At 41.9% G+C, this 23,723-nt stretch overlaps 1 protein-coding gene across 2 annotated transcripts in view; it reads left to right on the top strand.

Moving 5' to 3' along the window:
- The first annotated feature begins 18,966 nt into the window (after positions 1 to 18,966).
- LOC124307333 (protein groucho-like) overlaps positions 18,967 to 23,723 on the top strand; it is a 133,438-nt gene continuing 128,681 nt past the window's right edge. Inside the window, exon 1 of one of the 2 annotated variants that reach the window (XM_046768897.1) lies at positions 18,967 to 19,049. The gene's annotated coding sequence lies outside the window, so the exon portion shown is untranslated. The remainder of the gene's footprint in view (positions 19,050 to 23,723) is intronic. The other variant, XM_046768896.1, reaches the window with a different exon arrangement.

The raw sequence follows: 23,723 nt of genomic DNA, 5'->3' as shown, positions 1-23,723 counted from the left end.
TTCGAGACGCCCTTGCGTTGTCACGAGCACGCTAATTTGAATTTACGTTCTTCTGCCAAGTGGGGGAAAAAGAGAGAGAAAGAGAGAGAGAGAGGGAATTGAAAAACAATTTTCCAAATACAACCCGACGAGATGGCAGTTTTACGGGGTATGTGCGTCGGCTGATGTCCCGAACTTTTAACTTTTACACCGAGTGAAAGGTTGACAAATTTTCTGAGTACCTACTTCAATCTCAATTTTTTCACCGTTGTCCGGAACCTATGAAGCAAGCAAATAGAAGTATCGATATCTTGCCACATCTTCGGCGTTAAGAGTGTGTCGGAGAAAGTTATTATTGTAGAATGAAAATATCGATTTTTTCTGAAGTAACAATAGGGAATGTATTTGTCTAACCCCTGTTGCCAGCTTGGAACAATTTATCATGCGTTCAGAATACCAGGAGCACTTTTATCGGCATCAACGATGCTGATAGAACAGTGCGAAAAGCACGCTGGGCCGAGGCTTCGAATCAAGGTCGTTGTCATCCTGCATGTACGAACATATCGGAGAGCCTTCAATGGATGGCACATGCTGTATTATTCACGGAATGTATTTCTCATCAGCCGTCAATCAACTGACACAGTTGACGAACATGATGAGTAGCTGCGGTCAGTAATCATCAATAATTAACAGTTCATCTCGAGGTGTAGCTTGCGTATGTAGGCACATACGTTCACTGGTCATGATCTGCTCGGTTTTGAAGGAGGCGATCATAACATCAGGGGCGCATCATTCATAGCGTTATTTATTCGGTGTTCGACAGTTGCTTTTTAATACCCACTATGTTTTATTGTTTACTTGAATCGCAAACTTCTCGAGATGCGCAAAGAATGGGGCTTGAATGTCTATTCATAAGTCCGTAGTCAAACTTATCGTGTGTTGTTAATTCTTTACAATTGATGAGGAAATTACAATCATCACTTTATATGGATCTCAATTCTCAGGTTACGGAAAGAAAAATGGGCAGTTCAAAAAAAGGTTCATTAGTTCATTTATCGTAAACCGTGAAATCGACGATGGTTTTCTGAAATTAAATGAGTAATTATATTCAGCGGAATAATTCCGTTGTCGTGGGGTTCCAAATTGATGAGTTTCATTCATTTTAATTTCTCTTCCTAACTCCTTGGATCAGATAAGCAAAATTGTACCAACAAACGAAATTTACAACAAAAATTATTCAGCGGTATTTCAACAAAACTGCGATTCTCTCCGACATTTCCAAACATTCCCGACTAACGTGGAAATCCGACAAGAACTTAATCGCTGCAAAAATTGAGAAATCTCATTTATGTTTTTATTTGTAACTCTGTATATCCGCAATCCTTGACGACCATTTATCTAAAGTGATTTCGTATACAAACTCTGTGTATTAATTCATTCGACTCAGACAGTTCGTAAATGATAGCAACAAGAATCTGATCCGTATTATTTCGTAAACTCTATGTTGGGGCAATTTCAAGCAATCTCAGACCATGCAGCATGGTAAGGTAAGGTATCCAAATCGAAAATTTCCTCCACAAAATCCGTGAACAATCTTCGAGCAACGTCCTTTCATTTTTTCGCACTTACAGCTGCCCCGACTTGCCGTACATACGATTCCGCAAAGAATCTGGGTGATTCCGGTTTGGCCTCTACACCGCGTACGTGCGTGAGTAAACAGCTATGAAAGGGGTTGGCGGGAAGAGGGGCGCATCCACCGTGCCCGTTAAATTGTAAATGTTAAATTCCGCGGCCGGGTGTCATTGCGTAGGGACGCCGGGGCGTCGGGGCGCTGGAATGAGGCTGATGAGGCTGTTGATACAATCACGAGGGGTTTTGCTCCGCCGCGGCAACGTTCGGGGTGACGGGGGTGAGGGAGAGGGCTATTACCAGCCCTTGCCAGCATCCGGCCGGGCAACATTACCGTACTCGCCGTACCAGCAGCCGCGCTAACCGGGTGTATGTTCAACACGCCATTCCATGTTGGCGTACTCTCGCCCCCGCCCCTTCGCCCACCTACGCCACCCTCGCGGCAACGCGTCGAACATGCTGTCACAGAGGCGTCGAGCACCTGTTCCGCCGAAATTGACACGTTGTCTTTTCCTCTCTCTCTCCTTCTCCCTCAGTCAACGCCAGCAGAACAGCTCGGGGGTATTTCTAGCGCCCTGACGGTCAAGATGATGTCGCGTGTATTAATCGTCCGCGAGAGTTCAGCGATCGTCGGTCTCGATGCGTCGTCGTCTCTTCGGAAATTGATAAGTTAGGTATAATATAGGGAGGGCTCGGAGTTGGGGATGGGGATGGGGATGGAGATGGGTATATACGAGGGGTCGGCTCGAATCGCGTCCGCTCACCGCCGCAGATGCGGTCCAATATTTTCATCCCACGGAGATGTCGGCGGCAGTGGTTCTCCGTTATCACGGCTGAACGAGTACGTTTCAGCTCCGGGCTCGGCGGACTTTCGCCGAGGCGAGAGAGCATCGCGTTGTCATTTTCACGTCGCCAACCTCTCGCGCTCGCCGCCATCCACCTCCAACCACCTCCGCAACCGTGAACCGTTCCTCCGTAGATATATGTATACCTATACCCGTGTATCCGGCCGGAGTGTGGAATTTAGGTACTAAAGCTACGTGCTTGCGGTTCAAAGACGAGGCGAGGGATAGGAAATACTTCAACCGGTAGGAAACACTCTCCGTCCGTCCGTAGTCCTCCAGCCCGTGTACTCTCTGCCACCTCAAAGGGTGCCGGCGCGTTTGCTAACCCCCCTCTTGAAAGCTGCACCATCCACATTTCGTATTCCGTATATCTCTACTCTGTATTCTCCCTGTTAGCGTCTCTTCGCGCGACTGGGTACACACACTCAGGACCTATGGACTCCCGTCGTCGACCCGTATGTACCATCTTCATTCATCCTGACCCCAGGAAGTCACTGTCTTCACCGTCGCCATCGCCACTACCACGGGCGTAGGTATGTACATATACCCGGAGTAAATGTACCTACACCTAAACTTAACCCGACTATACGTACATAGGTATAGTCTTGCTGGAGCAACGTGTCGCCTGGGTAAAGCTGTTCCAAGTCATTTTTGTCTTTTACTATGCGTAGTTTCGTATTAAATTTATATATTAAAATTAGCGTAGACGCGATTAGCGGAATTCTTCATTTGTCTGCCATCGCGGAAATCGTTACGGCTTTCAAAGAAAAAGTCTTTTGTTTTCGAGTTGAAATTGACACGATTCATCGCTTTGACTCAAATTGGAAGAATGTATGACCAGCGATCGTGTACGTTATGGATTAACAACTTTTTTTGAAACTGCAGATCAACAAAATTTTTCTAAACTTCGAAATGATCGTCTTTCTCGCAAAAAAAGTTCCTTATCATCCGTCTCAGTCAAAATGTTTCGTAATTGTGTTTACCCGTTGAATGATGTGTCGAATAAAAAAAATATCGATACAATCGAAATGTCAACAATCTTCCACGGGCTGAAAAATGTTGTTCTTTTCTCGATTATTATTATCTATGCGATTCAAGTATGTTTAATTTATTTATAATTGCCAACAGTGTGTTAGGTAAATCAAGTTTATGGGCCGATAATCACCAGAGGTTCTTGCATATCAGAAAAGTGGATAAGGTGCATAAATTTTGAAAAAAATGGCAACAGAAATGATGACAGGTTTCACAAAGTATCGTGTTATATGTAAATTGATTGGTAAATCACTCTGGTTCTTAGAGAAACGTAAAAGAAGCTAATTGGAAAGCAACGTCTAATTTGAAATTCATCCGACTGAGAAGAAACGATCGCCTTTCGCGTCGCCTTATAGCAGATATGACATCAAAGCACGTGACAATGTTGTCCAAGTTCCTCGCTGCCTGTGAAGTCTGCCATCCGAGAATACTAAATTAAATTCGATAGGCTGGGGTCATTTGACAACCGTAGAACCCAGAAATATCTAAGTTTTTCTCAACCGTAAAAAAGTTGAAGGGCCGAAGCTCCAAGCAGTGGTTGGATCTGATATCCCTGCGTCAACTGCTTTTACTTTCAGTCTTCGGGTACATCTACCGGATATCGCAGCTGACGTCACAGAGATCCTACAGCGACTTTGAACTGATTATTGCTTTCAGCGAACGTAGTAAACAGCTGCTCTGATAAAAACTCGTTTATCAGAAAATTTCCCTCGCATAACTCTGCAGTTCTTAAAAGAACTCCCCTTCTTCTTTCCGACTTTATCTTGCACTTAAAAACTTGACTCTTTTTTCCTACCCTTTGGTAATAGTCGTAAGAAATGAAGAACAAAACACTCACTGAATTTCAGGGGATCTCGGAGTATCCACCGAGTAAGCAAATTCTACTTTATAATTATTGTTACTCGTGAGCAATGTCGTAATTTCGAATTTTTGAAAATCGTTAATCGTGAACTGATACACCGGCGTGTGTGCTTGCGTAGTGATAAAAGAGTTCGGAAAATTGACGGAGATGCCACAAACATATCCGCTGCTGGTTCTGACTCGCTTCAAGGTTATGCTACACTGTAATTGTACCTACTGCTAAATCCTGTATTTTTTTAATAATTTTTCCGAACATGCCTTAGTGATCATATAAATACGACGATAAATCCTATAATTACCAAAATTTTTAAGTAATTTCACCTTTCAGAATTTACCAAAAAAACTTGATAGTCCAATCTTTATGACTAAAAAAGAAACTCTTGAAATTGCAACTTTTTGATACCGTTATTTTCTATTTCCAAGTATCTGGGGGGGGGGCCGTTATTGCCTGTCTAAATTTCGAATTTCGACCCGATTTCGCATTAACTTCGGCCGCCATCTTGACTTTAAAGAGGATTTTGTTTTTATCAAATAACTAGCCCATTTTCAACTTTTGACCGCAATTCAAACTACCAATGATCCGTCCCAACGATTACAAAAAAAAATAAAATAATTGTAGTATTTAATTATTGCAATTTCAAACGTCATTCTCCGACTGGACTATAAAGGTCGAACGTCCTCTTAAGTGCGCTGCACTCTTGTTCCGATTCTTAGAAGCTATTTATTCCGGCCAATCGATATTTTTTTGATGAAAGTGAACATTTTCGACACTAAAGAAACATTTGATTGAAAAATATTGGCATTAAGTTAATCTGGATAAATCCGTCTTTCGCAGTTATAAACTCGTCTTCCGTATTCCCGTTACTTTAGTGTCTGTAGTCATTTCTCGTGAGAGTTTGGACGCGCTGGAAGCCATATTGTGTAAAGATATATAGGAATACGGAAATACACTAGCTTCCGTAGAAGGATATCTCGCCGCAACAAGTTCTCGAGAGAAGTTTGAAGCGAGAAGCCGGATCGCAGAATCTCTACGAAGACGTCAGCCGAGTAACGCCGACTGAATTTACCTCTATGAAAAATGTTTGTTGAGTTTTTTTTTTTTTTGTTTTTCGCAACAAGAACATCGCGCAGGTAACCGCGGTTTTGTAACGACGCGTTGGCAGTACGGCGCGAGGGCGAAGGGTTGGTAATAAACCGTGAATATTCGTGATTTTTCGTGTTTAAACGACGCTGAGCTCTCGCAATGAATGTTGAGCAATAAATTCGCAGAGTCAGTAGCAGCATGGAGCGGATTCAGAGTAGCCCAGATAGCCGGAAAATATTGCAGGCAGCGTAACAAATACATGCTTGAGAGGATGAAGCAATTTTTTTTTTTAACCACACCTTTCCGCAGCGGCGTGGCGCTGCGTTAAAACTGCATCATAAAATGTATCGCACACAGGCGCGGATGATATTTCACGCAGAGAATAGTTTTACTAAAAATGTGTTTCATGTGCGAGAACATTATCGGCGTCATTCGCTTTCACCGTGCATGCCTTACGCATTAAATGACCTGTGTGTACGTACGCACACTCACGTACGTTATATCGGAACGGCGATAGTGCAACGGACCCTCGGCTCAAAGGTGATGATGTTCCAGCAGCGCTGCCTCCGTTGTGCGGTAATACGTTTCACCGTGCAGCATAAAATATGAAGAATAAAGCGCTAAACTATAACGCAAACAAATAAATACGCTATGTACGTAAATCTTGGCCGGTTCGCGATGTAAAAAATCACAATTTTTTCTCTGCTGCGCTAACGCTAAGCGCTTCTTACTCGCGGGTGCGGATGATAAGATATACGCGTAAAGTGCATTTTATACGGCCATTAGGTACAACAATGGAAACAGTCGTACGCCTACAAGATGGGCGGAATAAGTGTTCGCAGTTTAGTACCGGATGAAGATGTGTGATACCTAGTATGGAGGCTGACAAAGTCGACGTCGAGTAACCGTGCCAATAAAACTCCCTTCAATTTTTACGGACGGAAAAGTTTATTTCGGCATAAAATCTGGGAAGGAAATTCATGTGTAGGATCTTTTACCCTAATTTTACTGTAAACGAACTTGGGTGTACCCTTCCTATTTCATTGATACCACAATTTACACTTCGCGGAAAGGCTGCTTCCCTTTCACCTGGAACAGGCATTGAAATTCTCCCAAAGTTCTCGCATTTCTTAAATATAATTCCTTTACATCGAGTACACCTGAGTCACGAGTTGATATTCACGCCTGAAAAGTTTCGTCACGCATCTTTGTCTAAATGATATTCCTGCAAAGTCGAAATTCGTTTTGACCGTTGTTTTACCGCTTATAATTCAGGCGATGGAAGCTTGTGAAATAACTTGGAATGCTTTAAACTAACAAGTGCAGAAGCCGTGCACACCGAAGAATATAAATTTCATGAGAATTAATGGGTTCACGGATCTTCAGAGTTCGAAAACCGCAAATACCGAGCGCGAAAAGTTGTTAAAGGAAGAAAATGTGGAACAGACTCCACGGCACAAGCAGATCTCGTCTTTCTCTCTTTTCTCTCGGTCCAGCGTCTTTCCCGGCCCTTTGCGTCTATTTTCTCCCGTTTCATCCCCTTCGGTGTCGCGAGTAGCTCTTTGTTGCGGGGGTTGAGCGTGGAACAGCGTTTTGTCTTCCACGGTCCGGGGCATGCACGATCTCAGAGCCCCGCAATATCAATCTCCACCACCCTGCACCGTCGGAGGCTTTTCTCAGCGACGTATTGCGAGGCACGGCGAGGGTGGTTTGCGCCCCGCGATCCCGGTCTTGCCGCTTCGTTACTTCGCGCATGGTTAGCGGTGGAATCCGTGCCGGATATGCGGTTTCTTTTTTCGCGTTATTCTCCACACCGCAGCTCGATCAAGGCCCGCAGGCGGGGTGTCGAACAAACGAGGCTCTAACATCCCCCGTCGGGTAACGCTTCGCTCCGTGTTCGACGATCCGTTAATTACCCGGTAGCAAAGTGGCCGCTGATCCTCTCGACCGGCTCGATCGACGATTCGAGTCGCGTCCCTCGGCCCGGCCGACGCCTCAAACTTTAGTACTATTGACATAGCTCAACAAATCCATTGCGCTCCTCCCTCGGGCCCGACCTTTGTGAAGCTGAGCGGAAGGTCCGGCGGACAGTACGAGGGATAACGCGATCACCGACATCCCGTGAACGCCTTTAGCCTCCGGCCGAGATCCCGATCTTGACTGCGATTCGTCATCCAAGCACCGAGTTTCTTTTCACGGGGAACGAGGAGTCGCCCCTCCTGATCGTACAAAATTCATCGGATATTGTCTCGGTGGGTTTCCTTCATTTTTACGTCCTTCTGTCACTCGGCTCCTCGGATACGAAGAGCAGGCTTATCTCTCGTCAGCGGATATCGATACTCTGTATGTACGTACATGTATGTATGTATAGACGCGCACATGTTTCCGCGTGATGTGAGATTTCGGAGGGTCCGTAAATCGACCATATGACAGTCGGTAATAGAACCGGGAAATCAGTACCTGCCTACTGATATATTACGGATTGAGAGGGGGATTAAGCAATTTGTAAATTGTCATTGACACTTTACAGCCTGTCTGTTGGTCTCGCGATAAAATTAGACGGATTGAAGTAAGAATGAGTGGACGTGCCGAGGTGGGGGTGAAGACTCAGATTTTTCGGCCATTCTCGACCCGTTCATCAATACCTTAGATTAAGATATGTCATTTACAATTTAAGTCGGACTGCTCAAGTCATTCATCCATCTATTACCGCGGAGTGAAGATAAACGCGAATGAATGCGTTGCATACATTCTTGGAATTGAATTCAACCTACTGGAAGAATGCTTCTCGCATATCCATACAAAAAAAAAGAGTTGTGTTATCGCATAATGACGTACATATAGTATAAAACAATAGTGTAGAATAATAGAACTGGACTTCGTCTATACGGCTCACGCTGAAACTTCACATCGGTAGAAAATCGCCCACTTTTCGCACTTTTCACACTATATATATTATTCTACCTGGCACGAAGTTGCAAAGCGCAGAGGGGATAATAATGCTAAGGATTTGAAATTTCGTCGAAACCAGAACTTAACGAACGAAATATCAGTAATTATCCAATGAAGACATTTCCGAATAATCAGATTAAGGTAAGACCGAGGTGTCTAAAATCCAATCAAGTTGATGTAGATCACGCCATGAGTCTTGATACGATATGATGGCTGTAATTACGGCAACTGCTTTTACTCTGACTAATGTATCTAATCGCAGGAGAGACGACATCTCATAAATCCTAGCTTTTGCCCGATTGTGTTTATATATACATATATACCACTCAAAGATACCGGTGAGTCGGTTTAACGAAGGTGGTGTAATCAGACAATTCCCAAAAAAATTACCCCCTCTTCAACCCGTCGTGATATCGCAACAAGAATACGAAACGGCCGCCTGATAAATCCTGCCGAACGATTTTCCTTTTTCCTTCCTACAAGCACTGTAAAAAACGGAATATGTCAGAATTCTACCGTGTCGAGCAATGCCCGTCTCAGGGAGGGAATAACGAGGCAGGGTTAGTCAGGGGTGTAAGATGGAGTCTAACTAACTAAAACTAACTCGGGCGGCGTAGCTCGTCGGGCGTAAATTCACGGATCTTAGATACCTAATTAGTTTATCTAGGTATAATCTTGCGCAGTTAACACCACGACCGGCTTCGAGGGCAACGGACGACCCCTACCCAACTAAATCCTAATTAAGCAGGGCTGGCGATGTCGAGCAACGAGCCAACCAGCCGGAACCAACCCTTGAACACACCTTGAAATATACGAATACGCGTACGTAGCTTCGAATCCCTTTTTCAGGCATTACGAGAAGTCGTCATCTTCCGCTTTCAGTTACTTCTTAAACGAGCCGATGCGTCAATTTTCTTTTCACAGTCCAAACTTCGATCTGACTGCAATTCAAATATGACATAACTTACTTGTGCTTGAATACGAAAATGTTCACACTTTAATCCATCTGATCACGATTTGAATCTCGAAACTTTATTTTCTATGTAGCAGCGTCTAATCTTACGAAATTGATTTTAAGGTAAGTTTTCGGGAATTGTCGTAAAATACGGTTTTTTCGACTTTTTCCGTCCTTAATATACGAAGGACCAGAAAATGAATTGTTCTAATTATTTTGTCCTGAAATATTTGGCCTGGGTTGAAAACGAGGTTTTAATTAAATCGTCACAAATATGACCCCATCGAAATTTCGCCCGTCCAAAGGAGGCCGAAACTTGCTGCATCGACGCAAATACTGCAATAATACCGAATGGTAGGCGAACCCACGGCTACTAATGGTCTGCTACACAATTCGACTCAAGTAGACACAATATTGGGCCGCCGCCGTCTATGGGGGATCGAATAATCGATTTTTCACCATTATATAGCCTCCACTTAAACGGCTCTTCCAATCAGCCGGGCCAAGATCTGCGGTTGAGATGCCGGCCATCGTAAAACTCGAACGACTTCAGAGATCGGAGCCTGGAAGTTTTACGGGGATCAATGATTGAGTGCCGAAGAACGAGGGGAATGTTAGGTCAAATCGAAGTACGGACACGGGGATCAGTAATGCATGAAACACGGGATGCTACACAAGTCTGAGAAGACGTGAATGGCATTCAGTGGGCAGGGCAGGTGTAGCAGTACCCAACGTCACAGCGTTACCGAGTCGGAATTTAGCGCCTACATTTGACCCTACCAAGGTTCGTATAAACCTACTTTGAAGGAAATTGAACTCGGAAATCCTACGTTAACCCTCTAGCCTCTAAAAATTTAAGAACAAACCCTACATCGAAACTCCAACTTCTAAAAATTAAAGTACCAAATCCTAATTAGACGCTCTCAGTAGACAATTGAACCTATTCTGACGTTATTCAACCGACAGCTCCTCATCTATAGATATGTTTATACAGCGACATTTGTAACGAATTTCTTACATTGGTAGGTCAAGTGCTATAAACGCATAATGGTGATGTAAATCTTACAATTATATAAATGGTTATACAGATAAAATTGGCCAGAAATATTGATGTGAGATGAAATAAAACAAGACAAAAATAACTCTTATCTTTCTGAGGCGTTGTACGTTAAAAATAAATGTTTGTCCTTTACGTTGAGTCGTCAGTCCTTATATAATATATATTTCGATCAATCTGGTATTTGGTGTCAGGATTTTCTTACACTTTCCCAACAAGGTTCGAAAGGATTGCACAAAACGAATAAATAAATAATTAAAATTCTGTCTCGATGCTTATATGTTAATTCGAGTTGTTACATTGATGACTGATCGAAATGACTGTACGGATACTGACCGACTGACCATCCTCGCAGCCTCATGATGATCGACACCGCACGTGTATGTGTGGACATATACATGTGACGTCCAGATTCTTACACATTCAAGTGTTCGCAATGAATAATCCAAGGGCTGTTTCGACATAATTTTTATAAGTTTCAATAACATTTGAAAATTAAGTATCGCATTTCAACGGTAATTATTCAACGTTCTTACGAATATAAAAACCCTCTTAACGAAGAGCCTCAAGTTAATATGAATACGAAATTCCAAAATTTATTATTACATCGAATTGCGCTACTTCTCGAGGGTTGAAGGAAGTTATAAACAGACCCTGCTTCGAGCCTAAACTTGGTAAATCGGGAAATTTCGGGCATTTTTAGCGTCAAAGTAGGGTCTAATATAGCGTTGAAATAGAACCTAATTTAATACTTATTGTTAGTAGCCGCTAAGTTTCGACCCGGGTTATGTCACGATCCGATTCTTACCGAGTTTACGTACATGCGTAACAATTATCGAGGTCGCGCGGTGCAAAGCGATTTGACGAAACCAATGAGCCGTACAGACGTCGAGGTTGAAAGTACCCCGCCTCATACGTTCCGCATGGGGTGGCAAATTAATTTTTGCCCAGCAAATAAATTCTGAACAGCCCTTGTTACGCTTCCGTATACCTATAATGTAACGTGCCTACTTGCGCTGACGAGGGTCCTCGCCGATGTAACAATGGATGTAACCCGCGAGTAGTCCCTCTAATGGCAATAAGCAGACTCGAGGGCCGCGGTGTGTGGCTCGTGCAGGGGCGGCAAGGGCGAGGCGAGGGCGAGGCGAGGGCGAGGCTTCGCCTGTATTCGTGATGTATCGTTTCGCTGCGTTGAACGTTCCAGCCCCGCTACACAGGCAGGGGTGGAATTGATTTTCTAAGGAGGTTATTTTGCCCGAGGGCTGCGCCCGCTCTCCGGGGCCTAATTATATTTGATGGTGCCCTTAAATTCGCCCCTTGTAACGCCGCCGCGACGCTCTGCCCCAGCCCCCCTCCCTGCAGGAATACGTATTACGCGATACGAATGACTCCCTTCCGCGCCCCTCTGATGCACACAAGCTCGTATACCGGCTCCATTATCCGCACTCGTATGATCTGCCAGACGCAACGCTTACACATTGTGCCCAGTTTATTATGCTCGTCGCGTACCGCCGCGTGTGAGATATAAGTCGACACTTGACGCGGAAGAAAGGTGTAACTTTATCATTCTCATTGACACAGTGTACACCGAGAGATATTTTCAGTTGTCGCTACTATACGGTGTTTAACCATTTTCAATTGCTACCGATACCGAAAAATATAGTCGTTGGTATGGCGCTACGATATTGATGTTAAGGTTTCGTTCGACTGCAATAATGTGGCGAAGCTAAACAAATTTATTTAATGTTACAATGAGGAAAAAATGTAGTATGGACAATTATAACCACACTAATTGGTTACTCGTACCAGAATGGTTTGTTAATTCCAACAATACTTGAACCGTTATCATGGCAATACCCAATTTACCATACCTTCGTAGTACCTGTAAAGAAAATAAAAATTTTCAGCCTTCGGTATTCGAAACAGATAACAGCCTCGAGAACATGAGAAACCGGTATATATACGAGCCTGACAAACGATAAAGTTCATAAATGGCCGGAAGACACGTGCATAACACATGGCGATAATGCCATGCCGAGACACCTGTAATTTCACGTGTCGATCCCCACAGGGAGAATCGAAAATGCTGTAACGCGAGCGAAGAACGGGCGTAATTCAATGTCAGAGACGAAGCTTGGGGGACTCATTGTCAACGGGTGATTCCCCGAGCTTGTTTGCAAATGTCAAAGAAGCCGAGAAGCGTCAGCCTGGTTCACGAAAAAGCTCGATGCCCGCATCTGGCGGTAACTTTGGTCCGAGCCAGCGGAGTGGATGTGAAATCAGGGTTGAAATAACTGAATCACGACGTCAGCGACGGCGGTGGAACATATTAGGTTGTCCCGTCGGGGTGGCGGATCTGAAATTTTATTCGAGCCAATCTCGAGGCAATGTATCGAAGGGAGCGAGTCCCGATCGAAGGATAATATAACCCAGATGTCTGACTGGGCGGACCGACGAAACTACCGCAACCGTTCACCGTGATAACTGCCTGCAGCGGTCGGAGCCGAGATATCTGGCGGTTGTTCAGAAATGCTCGACACGTCGATATACCGATTCCCATCTCAAAAGCACAATCTCTCCGCGCGTCATGCCACCCATACACACATCCTGCCCCGTATCACCCGACGTCGGAATAGAATAGGCGATGAATAAATGGAGACACATATATAATATGCCTTTGATCGGGCACACCAATAGCACCACCGAATGAGAATAGATGTCTCCGTGCTATCTCGACTCGACGACGACACCTTGGCACGGATAATACGGAGGGTTGCTTCCCCCGGTGCGGAGTCGGTGACTCATTGTCGGAGATCCTTTTGCCTGCACCTTTCGCTTCAATTTGCAAAATATTTTTATACCTATTCCGGAGAGAACGGAATGTATTATTTCCTCGATCAATAATCGATCGAGTTCAAGTCGGAGGTGCAAATTATCGAGCATCGCGAAAGTGCTTTTTTGTTGTGTTCTTTTTCAAAGTAAAAAAAAAAAAAACGCTACACTTTTCTTCTTATTTATTTTAGTAAAATGAAGAACGGTTTCGTGTTGATATGCTTTACTCGTAACATCGACACGAGTAATAAATCGAGAAAATATATGAGGTTGTATAATCGAGTTTCGATAAGATCAAAGTGCAATTAAACATACGCTTCCATTGCTGCAATTGAATATCTGCATGGACGGAAGAATTTGATATTTTTAAAACCTTTGCCTACCTACTTCCGGGAAAATGAAGAGCTTGAAGTTAGTAACGTTAGCATAAGGGAACATTAGGAAAATAATCACTTCTTTGCAATTTTACAATGATTTCGAAAGAATTGGGTTCTCAAAATATGAGCACGTTCTACTTAATTACGGTTTACTGAATTTTGGACAGTCCTAAAATTTCTAAGAAACAATTTATCCCAAGCATGCATCGTTACGCTAACGTTACTAACTACAACCTAATGGAAATGTAAAAATATCGAACGTCACTCGAATCAAGTTCTTTGTGGCGGCATATCGCAACGTTTCTTTTTTCTCATAGCGCGCGAAATGAATAAAGAGCAGAATTTTTTCTTCTTAGAACGCTGTCTGGAGCGTTGTTCAACTGTGATGTACAATGCGATAATGCTATAGAAAAATAAACAACCTAATTCAAACGATACAATGAGCTAACACGTTGTAATTGTCTAGGTAAGTGCACTAAATGCCCCATGTTACAGAGATGGAGATAAAATAATAACTCATCTAATTGACCCCAATTCATAAAAATAATACTTACATATAGAACTTAATTCGTTACAGTGAACGCATAGACGTGACTAACTGTAAGAGATGTCGACTTGTTGCTGACAAAAAGTGTAACACAACAAAGCCGTTGATACGTTGTGTCGCTAATTACGTAGCTCACATGGTGCAAATTTCTGCCGTGCAATTCGCCAGAACTTGGAGTATCGTTAGAAATCTCTTTTGAAAATAAAAAGTACGAGATCAAATCTTCATCTTCTGATTTACAAACAAAATTTGCTACTCGAACTTAGTTCAGCGCAGACTTGAGGTATGCGTACTATCGTTAAGTGTGCAACTGTAATTAACCATAAGCTGACCATAGATCGTGGTTGTTTAGTTAGGAAAAGAGATTAGGTTGCAGATATAATATATGCATTTCATATGGAGGCATTTAAAAGTATTCCCAGCACTTTTAACACGGAATTGAAATTATTATAATCACCGTTATCTTTTATAGGCCTTTATAAATGAGCGAAATTTGAAGTATCGTAAATGGTGTCTATCTATTTTGACGGTAATTTTTATCCATTGTGTGGAAGATTTTTCACATAAATTCTATAAATTGTGTTTTACAGAGGTTAATGAAATGTAGACAAGTCATTCTTTTCTAAATATCGCAATGCAGGAGATTGTAAGTGTCTCAGATACCGTTACAAAAAAAAAAACTTTGTGATAGCTCGGCAAATGATTCAATCTTTTAGCTTTCTGAAACACACGGTAAATTACTATTTACTATATACTTTTCCAATCTTGGGATAATCTATAAGTCTCGCTTTCTTCAATTTATCCATCTTGAATATACAACTCTACCGAGTATGTGAATTTTTGTCTACGTCTGCTGGTTCAGCTAACAGTAATTTTCTTCTTCGGATGTTTGTTGGCCAAATGTTTATCGGGGTAATGAAGTATCGCCTCTTAGGGAGCGTCCATAAATTATGCCATCGAATTTTTTGGGTTTTTGAATCCCCCCCTTTGTCATCTTTCGTCAGATATAAAGACCCCACCCCCTCCAAATGACATAAGAAAAATTGCTGAGCCCCCTCTCTCTCCCCCCTTACAATTTCTCGAATAAAAATTTTTTGAAGCTAGCGGAATGAAATAAAGGATATGCATTACAGAAACTTTATCTATTACCTGTGATAAGAGCCACACTAGTCCCGAGCTTCAGCGCCTCAGCGAGACCGCGCTAATAAAAGTGTTTTTTATTTGTGAATTTCGCTTTTTGCATATGGCGTCATAATTTCTGTACGTCCACCTCCCCCAATCCAATTACGTAATTTACGAACGCTCCCTTACCGGTGTGTTAAATCCCCAAATCTGTAACTCGTACAATGACGATATAATTCGGTGCTGCACTCTGCATACTCGTCATCCGTACTAAAGAATTTCGAGCTACTTGAGAAGTCAACATCTTGATCATTTGATGAAACTGGCTTGAAGAGAGTTTAGGCCTTGAATTTTGCATGTGCAAATCCAACTATATGAAATTGGTAAAAAGTGAAAAAAGAGGATGAAAAAAAATGGTGGACTCTGAGGGTAAAGTCTTCTCAAAAATCATATCATGAATTCAACAGGCATTCTAACATTTTACCAGAATTATAAAGGCAATTATGCACATTCCGAAATTTCTATTTTTTCTTGATTAAGTGATGAATCGGTATCATCAGAATGACGGTTTCAATTTACGTTGCTACGTTGACTCGTAGCAATAATCAGTGAACAGTCAGTTAACGATAATAGTTTATCAGGCCTTCTCGAATCATTACGTTAACCCAACTTGAGATCCGCTTAACCTAAAAAAACTTACATCATCTACATAACCTCCACAAGTCGCGTTTGTTGGTTTGTTGGTTTAGTCGTTCAGTTGGATTCTTGAACAATTGCGTACGACATAATGAGGGGTTAAGCCGAGGACTTATTCACTAGAGAAGTCCTCTGTATGTTGATACCCCAAGTCTTTCAAAGTCTTTGGAAGTCGTTGGACGTCTTCGGAAGCCTTTGGAAGTCTTTGGAAGTCTTTGGACGTCTTCGAAAGCTTTTGTAAGTCTTTGGAAGTTGTTTGAAGTCTTTGGAAGCCTTTGGAAACTTTTGAAAGTCTTGGGACGTCTTCGGAAGTCTTTGGAAATCTTTTGAAGTCTTTAGAAGTCTTTGGAAGTTGTTGAAAGTCTTTGGAAGCCTTTGGAAGCTTTTGGAAATCTTTGGAAGTTCTTGGAAGTTGGCAGTGACTCATACATCCAACCTTGAATTGAGCATCCTCTCGGGTTAAGCTCCCGTCAATAGTTTGACTCTGATATCACATCTCCTCTACATTGCCAAGGGCGGACTTTTATCGGTAGACTAGTGTCAAAGAGTTCTTAAATTTGGTAAGCATAACGTAGCTGAAGTTCAACGGCGGTGAAATAGAGAGGGCGAGAGTGAGTGAGAGAGAGAGAGAGAGAGAGAGAGAGAGAGATGGTAACAGATTCGACAAGGATGTCGGTATCCTTGTGTGATTCGATGTGAAGGAGGGCAGGGTGAGTATTCAGACAAAGAGCTCGGCAAGAAAGGAGGTACCAAGATACACATGTAGATATTTTTCTTCCGCGTATAAATTCTATTGTATATTTTACGTATGCAATAGAAGCGAGCAGATATCTTCCCGCGACGTACGCCTAAACCGATACGGTAAAGCCGTATGAAAGGATCTCCTCTACATACATCTTCACGTAGATGGAAATACGTTTGCATGCATAGGAACTTGTCTGTATGTGTATGTACCCGGGGCTGTCGCCAAACGGCCTTGCGAGACCAAATTTGACGTGGAATTGAAATATTCATAACAGGGAGTCCCACGATGTTGCCGCATCTCTCTACATATCTGAACGTATACGTATATATGTATGTATGTATATATATATATATATATACATACACAAATATCCCTTCGACGCTCAGCAAATTTGCATTTTATTTCAAAGTCGGAACTCTAGTTATCTAGCCGGAGTTTCGTACCACGGAATGCAAGCCCGACCGAACAGACAAGTGCTACTCGTCCTATTTTCACACAAAAATTTAATTCCCGACTCTGTTCAGTTGTACGAAAAATTTGTTCCATACACCAGACTGCACACAGTTGGAAATAATGTGCGCGAATGGTAAATTTATCCGCAAATCCCAATGCAGTTACGCTTTTAAGCGACATCTTTGCACGGTTGCAAACTGCTAAGTTTTGTTTTTAGTTCAAGGAACAAGTGGTCCCCGGATGTCACGGTAGCAACGAAATTGGTCATTAAAATCGAACTCAATGCACCTCCGTTGCACTCTTCCCGTACTATGCGACACATTTCTCCGTGCCGTATCGTTATTAGACGCTAATTACGATCAGAAGCGATAGGAAGTCTGTTTCGGTGTGATTAAATTTTCGGCCATACGATCGGACGCGGCAAGGTATAATCGTAGATCATGCACCGCAGGTATGTATCAGGTATGGTATCCCTCGGCTGCGCGCCGGCACAATCTGCACGGACGTGTAAGGTACACACGTATCGCAGCCGTCCAGTGCATAGATGCATATCCGTGTACCTCGAGGCCCCCCCAGCAAGGCATTATAGTCCGTGGCCGACCGCATTCTCCGGTTCTCTCACCGTGATAGTCTATAGCTGGTAATTTGGTCCCGTGCTCCCGGCTTCATCCACCCGCGAGCTTGCGGACGTCATTTCCTGGCTGCGCTGCAGCGAGCAAATCGCCCGGGCGCACCGCCACCTTGTAATTCGCCTGCAGGTTGTTCTACCTCGGCTTCGTCCTCCGTACCCTCCATCCGACTGCAATTAGCATGTATCCTCTGCACAGTGCCTGTGCTACATATTAATGTATGTGCTCGTTGTAATGGCGCAGCTCCTCGTACGGACGCGGCGTATTGAATCGACACCGGAGACTTCAATTATCCGTTTTACAATGTTTGCTCTTTAAATCCAGCTCCTATGGCGCAGCTACGCTTGCCTACAATTAGCGAGTCTCTGTATAACCACCTGCCGGGCATGAATTCAGCTGTGTTTACAAAGCGTTCGTCTCGTCTTCATCACGATCGGCTCCACCTCGGTTACTGATTATTCGTCTCTACATATCGGAAATTCCTGCTCGGCGAAATGCGGCGATTTATCAGCAGTGCAGCGACGGAACTCATCGAAGCAGTCCGGCAAACGTCATTTATAAACAGTCCATGTCACGAAGACCATTTCGTCTCTAAAACTTGTACCAAGTATTTTTAAGTCTTTTTCGTGAAAAATCTCACAAGTTGTTTTATCAAACCAGTATCTACGCGAAAATTGTACAACGGCTTCAAGAGATCGATGAGAAAACAGGTTCCGAACTTGACAGAGAAGGCGGCAAGCATACACGCAAGCTCTAAAATTCCACCAACGGGGAAATGAGACGTTTAAACGCATTACTGCAACAAGGAAGGCGTACGAGAGTGCCACGAATGCCTGAGGGATATACGTGTGCGCATACCTGTCCACCTATACGACTGAATCCCCGAGTATATATGCCTTCGGCAGAAATATTCGCGTGCCGAGCATCGCAACCGCGCAAACATCCGTATATGGTCGCAGTCCCCGCGCGCTTTTAATCTGCATAAACGAATCGCGCACATGTATTATATGTATATGCCGACTCGTTTCTTTGCCGATAACGAATCTCTCGGGTAACCCTTTTAGCTCTAGGTACGAATCGGACTATTGCATTTGCATAGCTATGATAATTTCAAACTCGTATATATCTTTGTGTCTTTCTGTTCCAGGAATTATTCTCACTGCTTGATGGCGTAGTGAAGTCGGAAGTGCGCTAACTGATAATATGAGGAGTGGTGAATCGATGGATCGATGAACTTTGTCACTGTCGGATAAGGTAAGATCAAATACCGGACGAGGTTTGTCCTCGGTCGTTACGCCGCAATTATGATCAGCTTCGTTCGAAAGGAATTCACTCCTTGAGAAATCACTAACGCTTTGTTGATGGAGAAATTCTTCGAGTTAAAAATCACGGATACTGATCTGTCAAACATTTTATTCTTGACTATTCGATCTTTACTCATCGTGTACCCAAGTATGCGCGGAAAGAGAACGATGTTTGCATCAGATAATTTTATTTTCACGTGTAAGACAGACTCAATTGTAATTTGTATAAATTTGTTCGTGCGGGCGAATGGATCGTATATTAAAGCATTGCCTTCAAGTATCTCAGTCATATTCAGCGTTGCCCAATGTTCCCAGTATGAAAATATGAAAAATTTAGCTCTTCGTGAATTGCTATTAAACGAAGAATTTGCAAAATCAAATATTTTCGAGCAACGCGATCACATTCGAGACAGATACTGCGTAATTAATTAGGTTGTTCTGAAAATCATTGCTTAAAAAAAAATTGTGTTTCGCAACTTCGAAAGATGTTTTAGTGATAACATGCGAGATAGATTTTGTTTCCTGAATGCTGTAGAAACGTGATTTGAAAAATCGCCAAATTGCCTATAATTGTTCAAATTTACAACGTGAAATTGCATCTGCAGAATGGCGTTGTCGGAAAATGAAAATTAGGAATAATTCGTTCATAGCTACAGTATTTCACGAATTCCCACGAAATTTGGTATACAATTTTTTTTCCACCGGGATGCCAACCAGCCAAATGACTTGGTCAATTTGGAAAATATTCATCTAATTGTAAGATAAATATCGACTGAGAGATCTTGAAGTACCAGGTACTGAAGATCTCCTAGCGAAGCCTCATATTTACACTGCTTTGAGAACGTGTAAATAATTGCGGAGGTACGCGTATCCCATGTACATCCAAACACGAAATCCCTCCAATTCCCCAAACTCGCGTAGGTGCTTGTTGCCGAGGGAAAGTATCGGAGCAGCAGAGTTTAATTAACCAAAGTCCTTTCCCGTTTTCGCGCTTCCGTGTTTTCGCAGCGATATATGATACACGTGTGCATATGCAAGCGCCTGATACACGCGGGGCATTCCATGCCAATTTGACCTGGGTCTGAGCTTTAACCTCTCGGATCAGGCCAGCGGTTTTTTTTTTTTTTATTTAGTACAATTGTTCTGACTCTCGAAGACGTTTAGTCTTTTTTTTTAACATTTTGTAGAATGGATTTAAATCATCAACAATTCTTAAAAGCGAACAGAGAGGTGGGCACAATTCAAAAATTTGAAAAATCCTGCGTCAGGTACGAAATTTTTTATGCTTTGAGCTGACGTAGGCCAGCGATTACTTATCATTTTTTCGAGTTTTCGTTTCGAAGGCAACGTTGAAAAAAACGTTGAACAAACATTTTTACATGTAAAAAGTAGTCTTGGAAAATATTCACATTGTTTTCCGAACCAATTATTTATTTCCAATTTTTCCACTCTGAAGAAAAATAACTGTTGCGAAAAATTTGTAAAAATTGTCAAAAATCTGCGCTGAAAAGTGTAACTGAACAGGAAAAAATTTTATCGTTCTCCAGGCAATCAAGTGACAGGTAAGTATGTATACGTGTTTTTGATCGCAGTTCATATTCTTTTGATGCCAAGAAAGTCGAAGTAATGGTTTTCTTCAACGACAAGTATATATTTACAGTAGCGCTCAAAAGTATTATCACAAATATCACAATCGTAGTTGGTTATAAAAAGATATAAAATATAAAAATTAATATTATTTATTACTGAAGGAAATTTGTTGTTCAATATAATTATAGAGAATTGAATCTCGTTGGCTAAAAAATAAAGTTAAAATAAAGAAAAATAAGAAAAAACGATGGATCAAAATAATAACGAATTTCATACAGTCGGAATATTTTTGAGCGCTACTGTAGTTATTTGCTCGTGAGGAAAAGATTTTATCGAGTGGAAGAAAACTTTGTCAACGGATCAACGGACCCTTTTCCCCATCTCTACACTCAGTCAAATGTGATCAAATTGCTTTTGTGAAAAACTTGCTTTATGACAAATAGATTTCGGCTTCTGAGATCAGGGGGGATTTTGAAGACTTGAGTCATAATTCCTAATTACGCTTGTTGTTAGACGGTTAAACGTACCAGGATATAGACAACTACGGTGCTGTATCGTGCCAGTACTAATTTACGTAATTCGTGTTCTCTGAATCAATCAACACAAACTCGATATTTTTTAACAACACGTAGGAATACATTAAGGCAAATTTAATTCCGTGAACATTTTGTTTAATATACCTTAAAGAGGTTAGCTGGAAAAAAATCGATACTTTTCATTAATTTTACCACGCAATATTTATACATTGAGTGTTCAACAAATTATTGTACTCATAAGCTACGAATGTCTTTTTAAAAACAAAAGAATAGAAAATACTAGGATTATAAACCAAAGCTTAGATATATCGATACCTCATTTAAAATTGCTGTAAAATATTGAAAAATCTAGCTGATTTGTTCCATTGCAATCCGCGATGTCTCCTTTTATTCAAAAGACCATTTTCTACAAATTCTCTGAAATACTATGTTTTATCACGATTTTATCACTAAATATTTTAATTCAAAACATCACGATGGTATTGAATATGATCGGCAAATTCTGATATTAGATTGACTCGTACAAAAATAAGTCTGCTTCACTGACCTCGTGAAAAATACTCTACTGAATAAAAAAAAAGCGATTATAGAGTGAAATCGAATAAACTTTTTAGACTAGTAACCACTTCGAAGCGATTCAAAACAAAACACCGATACCTAATAGTAAATTTTTGTTTACAGTTACAGCATTTTTCATATTTTTGTATATTTTTAAAGAATTCTTACGTGGCATACAATAATTTGATAGATCTCAAATCTACGACTACGACTCGTTATAAAATTAGTACGAAGTATTGATTTTCGCCTTGAACCTCCTTAACGTGAAAACATGTTAATAACGATGGCAAAATTTCTACTCTGGGAAAAACTCGACATCCCAGAGATTATTGCGAACAGTCTTCGCGTCCCGCTGTTGAATGATCAGGGATCTGCGGCTATCGTTGCCGGGTGAATGTCGCTTTACGGGGATAAAAACAGAATGGACGGAGTCTGGAACGGCGGCGATACCCGGCAATAAATCGTCCGAGGAAGAGCAGAACGGTTCACAAGAACGCTCGCGCTCTTCGCGTCCTGGATCCTCTGCCTACGTGGATAAGTCGGCAGCCATGCGGGCAAGAAATGGTCGCATCCGCTTTTGGCCGTCTTTTGCGACTCTCGAGAGTTGTAACCCATCCGCGAGTCCAGATGGAGCTCTCGATTATTGCCCACCCAATCTTCAGGTTCGCGGCGAATCCCGGTAAAAAATATCCAGCATCGCGTCATAGTTGCGAGCCTCTTGGAAAAATGCCTGAAGCGGGTTTAAGTTGAGTGTACTGTAACCGGTAAACGCGAGAACTCGATTAACCAATTAGAGAATAGGTGGATGGGTCTTATCGTTAGAATTGTTGGATGGGCTTAGAACTTTTTTACATACATGTGAACGGAGGTATAATTACGTGTAGTTGCGGTACGGCTGCTCCCATTGCATGTTCGTGCGTGGTGAAGTTTCAGGATCGTTCTCCCTTGCCGATCTTGCAAGTTCCTTTACCTTTTACCGGCCTCTTCGTTTTTAAAAAGTGGAGGTGAAAAAAAGGTCTTCAATTACTTTTCTGTTCGGAGCAACGTAAGCGCTGAGTTTTATGTACGGTGAAATTAAGTTTTATGGTAAACGATAATAACAATTCACTGTATCTTATTACAAATGTTCTTTTACAAGCATCAGATATGTGAGAGATGCTCATCGGTGAAAAAAATATCCGGATAATTGCTCGCTGTTTAGCTTTTACTTTTTACTTGGAGTACAACCGCAATTATCCGTGGAGTACAATTTCAATATTTCGCATAACAAATACCTGTTTCGGTTATTCGAGTTTGGAAAACAGAAAAAGCCGATTTTAGTATAAAATGTTTCAATCGACTAATTCGACCCATATTTTGACTTTTACCCGACAGGAGTGATTGCTTCGGTTTAAGATTAAATAGGTCATATTTACTAATTTCTCATTCTCTACCTTTGTAAGCGTATTTTATTGCTTTAAAGTGCAAAACTGTGTTTAAGCTTCTACCCTTGGGCGAGAATTAGTCAACCACTGTTACACGGTGTATTTAAACCGTCTGATCACCTCGTACGACTGATGTCACGACTGTTAAAGCAATCGTATAGTGTGACTTGAACCGTCATTTCTCAAAGTAATAATTCTCATTGAGTAATTTGAAGGTAGTGATAAAAATATGTTGAATCTCAAATAAAAAATACGTTTCAAATACCTGAAAGTCTCAACCACGAGAAAAAGAAACATTGTGCATTCGTGACTGTTCATTTTCATAACTGGCTTTTGCACCATAGAGATCTCTAGGATCACTTGGATTTTTTTTTTTTTTTGCGTATAGTCTTTTTCAGGGTAAATAAAAATAGATTTAGGAAAGTACGGTGCAGCGTACATTTGCGTGTTATACCATGATGTAAGATTTCTCAAGTGTTTTTTAAAAGATTTATGGAGATCTGGTCAGCGAGCAGA

The sequence above is a fragment of the Neodiprion virginianus genome, chromosome 6, assembly GCF_021901495.1.
Source record: "Neodiprion virginianus isolate iyNeoVirg1 chromosome 6, iyNeoVirg1.1, whole genome shotgun sequence".
In the NCBI taxonomy this organism is placed as follows: domain Eukaryota; kingdom Metazoa; phylum Arthropoda; class Insecta; order Hymenoptera; family Diprionidae; genus Neodiprion; species Neodiprion virginianus.
Note: the sequence above shows the minus strand (reverse complement) of the source record. Positions and strands in the feature narration are given on the sequence as shown.